At 39.8% G+C, this 9427-nt stretch overlaps 1 long non-coding RNA gene across 2 annotated transcripts in view; it reads left to right on the forward strand.

Moving 5' to 3' along the window:
• Positions 1–9427, forward strand: part of LOC125924618 (uncharacterized) — a 53756-nt gene that overhangs the window by 2731 nt on the left and 41598 nt on the right. The gene's annotated exons all lie outside the window — the stretch shown is intronic.

Here is a 9427-nt window from a genome sequence, read left to right on the forward strand (position 1 = left end):
TGTGCATTTGCCTAAAATGGGGTGTGGTAAACATAAAGATGTTATCCTTCTCCTTAAAGAGTTATAGTCCAGTTGGGACACACTCATGCACATATACACCCACCATACATAAACATCAGACTAATGAGTGATGCTTATAAAAACCCTAGTAGGCGTTTGGTTGAGGGAAAGCATCTAAGCCAAAGAGATTTTGGTAAGAAATTTGAGCAGAGGTGCTTAGTATCCTTGCAGGCACAGAGGACAGAAGAGAGATCTGGGTGCAAACTAGTTTCTTTTTTAAAAGTAAGTTTAGGGAGGGGCGCCTGGATGGCTCAGTCAGTTAAGCATTGACTTCGGCTCAGGTTATGAACTTGTGTTTCTCGAGTTCAAGCCCCGCATCAGGCTCTGTGCTGACAGCCTGGAGCCTGCTCGGATTCTGTGTCTCCTCTCTCTGCCTCTCCCATGCTCTCAAAAATAAATAAATATTTATTAAAAAAAGAAGTAAGTTTAGGGAGCCTAAAACACTAGTTTTACTGTCCTCACGAATAGTTCTCAACCTCAGTTGTGCGTCAGATTTTCTCATTGGGCTGACGGAGACTTCATATTCACTAAATCAGAATTTCTAGGGGCAAGGTTTGAACATTTGGGTTTTTCAAAATTTCCCCAGTTGATTCCAATACAGAAACAGGGTTGATAGCTACTGAACCACACAAATAAAATGATAATAGGTAAGTGCCAGATTTCGACTCCACTTGGAGGTAGTGGGTACTATATGTAAATGTGTAAATATACATATACATATACATACACATATACATACACACACATATGCACATATATATGTACTATATATGTGTACACATATATACATATATACATACACTATAATTCCAGTAAAGAAGCACACTCTTACTTATGAAGACTTCTTCCTTAGTCAGAATCAAATTAATATCAAGGACTAAAAGAATATTTAGAACTAAAATGAAGCAGGTTTCAGGAAGGAACATATTTTAGGCAATTCTTATTCTTTAGTGATTTAAAAATATTTAGAAGATCTTTCTAACCCCTTGAGATATTTTAGGATGTATTATGTGCTTTTCAGGATTAGCGTGCGACATGGCTGACAGAATGCAGGCATCACCCAGGTGCTAGTTCACCCTGCAAGGAAATGCAGTGGGTTAAATGCTGGATGTCCAGTATTGACTCCCCATGATCATTGTATTTTATTGCTTTATTTAAAAAAAAAAAAAAAGCAACCTTCTGGTGTATGTCTTTAACAAGTCATTGGTTAGCTAATATTTTTAATAAAAATGAATCTACCAAAAGTGAAAGCAATAACTTGTGTGGGTGCAAAAGAAAATGACTGTAAACAGCTGGGGACCAGAGGAAGAATCCTGTTTCTAACTATTTCCTCCAGAAACAAACCAACTTTGGATAAAACAATGTATCTGGTGATGTGTTCTACCCTGGATGGAAAAATAAGGGGAAATCTCTTGACTGCAACACTAAGAAATAAATTGTTTGGTCAGCTTCTATTTATTAAAGCAGTGTATGAGCTACATATTTTTAATTTTCTAGGAGACACATTTTAAAAAGTAAAAAGAGGTGAAATTCATTTTATTATTTTCTTATGTTTATTTATTTTTGAAAGAGAGAGACAGAGCATGAGTGGGGTAGGGGCAGAGACAGAGGGAGACACAGAATCTGAAGCAGGCTCCAGACTCTGCACTGTCAGCATAGAGCCTGATCCGGGGTTCAAACCCACGAACTATGAGATCATGACCTGAGCCAAAGTCGAATGTTTAACCTACTGAGCCACCTATGAAATTCATTTTAATACGATAATTTATCTAATTCAATATATCCAAAATATTGTTTTAACATGTAATCAGTATAAAAAATCCCTGAGATATTTTATATTTTTAAAGTGTCTTCAAAATTCTATGTATATTTTACATTTACACGCATATCAATTTGGAGTAGCCACATTTCAAGTTCTCAAATAGCCAAATATGGCTAGTGGCTACTGTATAGGACAGCACAGTATGATGCAGCTGGGATTTCAGGCTCTGAATTCAGAAAGACCTAGATTTGAATTTTTTCTCCACTAATTTCTAACTCTTTACCCTTGAGCAAACTGATTAACCCCTTAACACTTAACTCCTAAAGGTTAAGAATAACGGCACCTGCTTTAAAGAGATGCTTGATGAATCAAGGACTCAGTAAATAGTCCTAGTTGTTGGTGGTTTATCTGTTATTTTCCCACTGTGCCAAGTGAAAAGAGGATCTGTTTCAATCTACCTCTTTCACTGAGGAGGTTTGTGAGACCTTGGGCATGATTCTTTACTTCTTTGTGCCTCTTTCTTTCTCTGTCTTATAGAGAAATAATGGTACGCAAATGGGGAAAAGTTTTTCCTCAACCCTCTTAGGGTCCCTGGCTGTGTCTGAAAATTAAACTGACAATGACAGATTCATAGGAGAAAATGATACAAACTTTATTGAATTTTTACGTGTACAGGGGAGCCTCCACAAGAGAACGAAGAGCCAAAGAAGTGACCAGAGTAGGAAGCTTTTATACCTTTTAGATGAAGAAACAGTCATTTTGTGAAGTTTGGGCGAGAGGTAGTAAATGGTGAAGAAGTGTCTAGGAAGATAAAGGTTAGTTTAACAAGGTTTGTTTATATAGACTTCTTGGCCCCAAATTCCTGGTCTCTAGTGATGTCTTCCCTCCTCCTGGCATAGGGAGGGTACGTTTCACATGGGAGTTTTATGGCCTGTTTCAGGGAAAAAGAGTGATGGAGGCCAGAGTGACCTTCCTGGTTCTGCCATTTACACAAAACTTTTTAAGGTTAAGATATTTAACGTGCCCAGGTGCCACATTTTGGGGTAGTGTGTCCTGAACCCCATCACTGTGTAGCTCAGAGAACTGGCATGAGGGTTAAGTGGGATAATATATGTGCAAATGTTCACAAACCCTCAATAAACATTTCCCAAAGTGGAGCTAGAGACATTCCACGTTGGCCCAATTTGTGATTTAAAATCACTTAGGTTGTGGTGGTAGTTACATGATTGTATAAAAACTCATAAAATTGTATTCCTAAAATGGTTGGATTTTACTGCTTATAAATTACTCCCCAAAATCTCAATTAAAAAAACAATTTGGAGGGGCGCCTGGGTGGCTCAGTCGGTTAAGCGACCGACTTCAGCTCAGGTCATGATCTCACGGTCCGTGAGTTCGAGCCCCCCCTGTGCTGAGCTGTCAGCACAGAGCCTAGAGCCTGCTTTGGATTCTGTGTCTCGCTCTCTGTCTGCCCCTCCCCTGCTCATGCTCTGTCTCTTTCTGTCTCAAAAATAAATAAAAACATTAAAAAAATTAAAAAAAACAATTTGGGAAATTCCTGGTTTTAAAAAAGGTAGCAGTTTTCTTTTCCATTAACTTCTCAGAGCCACACACTAAATGCATGCATTAATGTGGACTATGAACTTCTGAGTGAAACATCACAGACAGCATGTCTCATAATTGATCATTGCACTCATTTTTCACAGGATGTTCTGTATAATTATTGTACCAACAAACATGCTTTGCCACTGTAAACTGCCATACAGATATATGCAGATACCAGCTATTAAGATTATTTCCTGATACCCGTGGTGCATGGGTAGCTCAGTCAGTTAAGTGTCCAACTCTTGATTCAAGCTCAGGTCATGATCTCACGGTTCATGAGATGGAACCCGTGTTGGGCTCTGCACCAGGCATGGAGTTTGCTTGGGATTCTCTCTCTCCCTCTCTCTCTCTCTCTGTCTCTCTCTCTCTCTCTCTTTCCCTCCCTTTGTCCTTCCCCCACCTCTCTCTCTCTCAACAAAAACAAACAAAAAAGATTATTCTGTGATACCTAAGAGTTATGGAAAACTCAACATCACAGACCAATTGATCACACCCTCCTCCTGATACATTTTCTTTATTGGACTTGCAGGCTGTCATCCCTTTCTAGTTTTCCTCATACTTACTAGCCACTTGTCAGTATTCCTGTTGGCTATTCCATGTCTTGCTAAACTCTAAATGTTGGAAAAACCTCATCCTCAGCTTTGAACCTCTTCTTGATTCTCACTATATTCATTCTCGTTGATCTCCTTTTCTCCTGTTTTATTTTTTTAAGGTTATTTATTTATTTTGAAAGATACAGAGACACCGTGAACCGTGAGTAGGGGAGGGACAGAGAGAGAGAGAGAGAGAGAGAGAGAGAGAGAGAGGATCCCAAAAAGGCTCCACACTGTCAGTGCAGAGCCCTATGTGGGGCTCAGACTCACGAAACCATGAGATCATGACCTGAGCCGAAACTGAGATTGGGACGCTTAACCAAGTGAGCCACCCAGGTGCCCCTTTTCCTCCTGTTGTTTAAGGTCATTTAGATGTTGCTGAGATTCAGACATAAGTCTCCCTCCCCAACATTTCTGCTGAGCTACCCCATACCACTGCTTGGATTGCATGCATCTAAATTTGACAAGTCTGTATATAACCCTACTCTATCAAACAAGACCCACCCCTCATCTTCCCCCTGATGGGTTTCAGGGCAGGCCACCCTAAAATATGCCACTTTGATTACTGATTATTGATATTATTTTGATTGATATTGATTATTTAAAATTAAAGTTACTTAAGAAACAGCTGGTACAAGAAGGACACTCTGACCCTTCTCTGTTCCCCTAAAAGTAGGAAATAAATTCCCATGTGAAGGGCACCCTCCTGCACCTGGAGGGTAAGAGGTATCCCTGTCGCCAGAGATAGGGAATTCAGGACCAGGAAGGCTGTGTAAACAAACCTTGTTACTTCTTTATCAATTTCCTCCATCAAGCCCAAACTCCTTGTCTTGTCAGTTTTTCACAAATTTATTATTTCTTTGTCTAAAAGATGCCCACTTTGGTCACTTCTCTGTCCTATTTTTGTGAGCTCCCGCACATAGAAGATTACATTTTTCTCCTGTTAATCTGCCTTACGTCAATTTAATTATTAGAACAGCCAAAGAAACTAGGAGAGAAGAGTGTTCCTCCCCTACACCTCAGTAAATGGCAGTTCCACACACTTAGCTAATTAATTGGGCCCCAAACACAGGCTTCATCCTTAATTCCTTTCTTTACCACACACAACACTTGTAGTCCTTCAATAGCTTGGCTCAGCTCTACTTTCATAATAGGTCCAGACTGTGACGACTAACCATCGTCTTCATCTCCACCTTCAGTTACGTAGTCATCATCTCATTTGGACCCCAGTAGCCTCCCAATGGATCTCTTTGCTTTTACCCCAATCTTTTGTTTTCCCACCTGCTCAAATCTATAATGGTTTGTGATCACTCTTTAAAAAAAAATTTTTTTTTTTAATGTGTGTTTACTTTTGAGACAGAGACCGAGCATGAGCAGGGGAGGGGCAGAGAGAGAGGGAGACACAGAATCCGAAGCAGACTCCAGGCTCTGAGCTGTCAACACAGAGCCCGACACGGGGCTCGAACTCACAGACTGTGAGATCATGACCTGAGCTGAAGTCGGACGCTCAACTGACTGAGCCACCCAGGCACCCCTAATTTGTGGTCACTCTTAGAGTGAAATCCAAACTTCTCACTAAGGACTAAGATGCATTATATGACCTTGTTTCTACTTATATTTCTAACCATAGCTCCTGCAAACTCTGCCCATTGCTCACTCTGCTGTAACCATTCTGGTCTTCTTGCTATTCCTTAATTAAGCCAGACTCACTCTTGCCTCAGGGCCTTTGTGCTTGCTGTTCCCTCTGACCTGATTGTTCTCTCAAATAACTGCATAGATCTCTTGGTAACCCATTTCATTCAAATGCCACCTTCTTCAGAGAAGCTTTCTTTTTTTTTTTTTTTAAGTTTTTATTTAAATTCCAGTGAACATACAGTGAACTAATATTAGTTTCAGGTGTACAATTTAGTGATTCAATACTTACATACAACACCTGGTGTTCATCACAACAATTGCACTCCTTAATCCCCATCACCTATTTAAGCCATCCCCTCATCCACCTCCCCTCTGCTAACCATCTGTTCTCTGTAGTTAAGAGTCTGTTTCTTGGTTTGCCTATCTTTTCTTCCCCTGTGATCATATTTGTTGTTGTTTCTTAAATTCCACATATGAGTGAATTCATACGGTGTTTGTTTTTCTCTGACTGACTTATTTCACTTAGCATAATGCCCTCCAGCTCCATCCGCATTATACACAAAAATAAATTCAACATGGATTAAAGAGCTAAATGTGAGACATGAAACCATTCAAATCCTAGAGGAGAACACAGGCAGTAACCTCTTTGACATCGGCCACACTAGATACATCTCTTGAGGCAAGGGAAACAATACAAAAATAAACTATTGGGACTTGAGAGAAGCTTTCCTTGACCAATCTAAATATCTCTCATCTGCAATACTCTGCATAGCATGTATCACTAACTGATCGTATTTGTATTTTAGGTTTTCCTTTGTCAGTTTCTTTCATTAAAACATAAAATTTATGAGGGAAGATATTTTGTCTGTCTTGTCCACTACTGTATTCCTAATGCTTAGAAAAATCCCTGTCACATGGTAGGTGTTCGATCAGTACTTATTGAGTCAATGTATGTTGCAGTTTTCTTAGACATGACTAGAAGAAATTGATATCCAAAAGAATAGAAAACATTCTTACCATTGAGATTTATAGAATTTGAAAACTTCAGCTATTAAGTACTAAATAATACTCTAAGATTTATTGCATGTATTCAGAAAAAACCCAGAGCCTTCCAATTCTGTCCTTACCCCCTTTCTTCTCTTCAGGAGGTCAGAGCAAGTTCCATCAGCTAGATACTGATGATGATGATGATGATGATGATGATGATGATGTTGGTGTCAACCATACCTAATATTTATTGCATGTTTAATGGGTGCTGGGGACTTTCCTAAGGGCATTGTATGCATGGTCTCATTTAATCTTCCAGCAAGTTTATTAGGTAGATACTATTATGATCCTATGGTTTTATAGAGGTTGGGCCTGCAGCACAGAGGATTGTTAACTCACCCATGACTGGTAAGTGAGCTAGCTACTTAATAAGATAAGGACCCAGGACCTGAAACCGGGTACTGTGACCCCATGCTATTCCCGCTTATCCCTAGAAGTCTCCCTCTAGGGGAGCAGACACGAACCAGAGTCGATTTTCTTTGTCACTTTTACTTAGGCCTGGAGGTCTACTTCCCCTTTCTCTCTGCTGAAGAATTAAAGCCAAAAGCTCTCATGCATATCAACTTTTGCAAATAAGTGCATAGCACTGCTAGACGCTCCTATTTAATGACTCAGGATGTCACAGCACATTAAATTATTCTTTCTCACAACAAGATTATTTCAAATGGAAAAGGATAATATTTTGCCTTAAAAGAGTGGATCCAGAGAAGTTGTTATATTTGACTCCTCTGAAGTCCCAGTTGCTGGAGTCAAGAACAAATCCTAGCTTCTCTCATGCCAAGGGATCACAATCTTAGTTTTTCTCATGTCAAGGGAGAGGTTTTGCATGCAAGAGGGTGCTCAATTTCTGGCCAGTTAAATTTCAGAATAGAGAGAAGAGAGCCACTGTCACCACCCTTTGGGGCCCAGCTGGGAGTCTCAGAAAGCCACAAGGAAGGGAACGTGGTAGAAATCAAGTGCATCCACATCAGTAGTACACTAGAATTCTTTATAAGCCTTATCTACGTATCAGAGTTCAGAACAGAGAGTCAGAGGGGGGTTGGTCTCCTGGCCTGCAGCTCAGCAGTGTGACCTACTTGATACCTACAAACTAGGTAACTTCTATTCGCCTTGGTTTCTTCCTTTGAAAAGTGGAGGAAGAGTTGCCATGAGGACAAATTACTTAACCAAAGAAGTCACTTAAAATGCTGTCTGGCATATTGTAAGTGCTCAATAATACTAACTCCCCCTGGTTTTCTCCTTTGTCCTGATATTCAAACACTGTTGTACAGAATCCATTTAGAAATTATCTTACCTACCTCTATTATGAAGAATCACGTTTTCCTTATCAGTTTAAGTCTCAGTGTTTTGGGTTTTTTCCCCAAGGGAGGGGGACAAGATCACACTAACAGGACAATTCAACCAGCAGAAAGGGGTAAATTTCAGAAAGAAATGTGTGTGTAATCCCATTTTTATAAAATCCCAGTTTTATAAAAAATTTAAAACCTGCCACACATTACACTCTATATTATATATGATACTTTCATATGAAGGAGAAAAAAATTCATGAGAAAGATGAATACTAAGTAATGCCCCCTTGATAGGGGAGGAAGGAACTGTTTTCAGGAAGGGGGATGTAAGAGGCCTCACATATATGTAATTATTTTACTTAAAAAATGGGAAAATGTTAAGATTTGATAAGGGTGGGTGACAGGTATATGTTTATTATATTATTTTCTATACTATATAACTTTGAAATACTTCATAGAATCATTTTTGAAATAAAGATATTCAGAGCACAGTTGTGCCTTAACAATTCCTATTTATTTATTTATTTATTTAGAGAGTGCAAGAGGGGTAGAGACAGAGAGAGAGAGAAAGAGAGAGGGAGAGAGAGAGAAAATCACAGCCAGGCTCCATGCTGTCTGCACAGAGCCCAACACGGGGATCAGTCCCATGAACCATGAGATCATGACATGAACTGAAATCAAGAGTCAGATGCTCAACCAACTGAGCCATCCAGGGCCCCCCTTAACAATTCTTAATAACAGATTTGGCCAGCATTGCCTTTCCAAATTAACCAATTCCTTGACTAAAGAGATGAATTTGACTACTTATTTTGTCAGCTTTGGTGATATATTTCTTCTTCCCAGCAGAGGTCACTATCTAATGGAATATTCTGGTAAACAATAGAATACATAGTATATAATGCCCCCTCATGCAAAGATTTTCAGTCTTAAAAAAAAATCTGTCATATTCTTTATTACTAGCTTACTTGTAAGGCCAACATACAAGAGGGTAGAATGTGAGGTGGGATCGGGGCCAGAGATGTGTGAAGCTGGTTTGAAATCTTCTGCACAAAAACAAGTAACATACATCAATGTGGCTTACTATGTTTCCTCTTTTGGCAACCAACATCTGTAAAAGTGTGCCCTTACTCTATGTATGGGACCTTACTATTCTTGCCTAAATATATACTAATTCTCCCTTCTCATTGGGTGGATAGTTTGAATACAGAATGCACAATTACAAATTGCTGGGAGAGGGGCGCCTGGGTGGCTCAGTTGGTTAAGCGGCCGACTTCGGCTCAGGTCATGATCTCGCGGTCCTTGAGTTCGAGCCCCGCATCGGGCTCTGTGCTGACAGCTCAGAGCCTGGAGCCTGTTTCGGATTCTGTGTCTCCCTCTCTCTGACCCTCCTCCGTTCATGCTCTGTCTCTCTCTCTCTCAAAAATAAATAAATGTTAAAA

The sequence above is a fragment of the Panthera uncia genome, chromosome F2 (assembly GCF_023721935.1).
Source record: "Panthera uncia isolate 11264 chromosome F2, Puncia_PCG_1.0, whole genome shotgun sequence".
Lineage (NCBI taxonomy): Eukaryota > Metazoa > Chordata > Mammalia > Carnivora > Felidae > Panthera > Panthera uncia.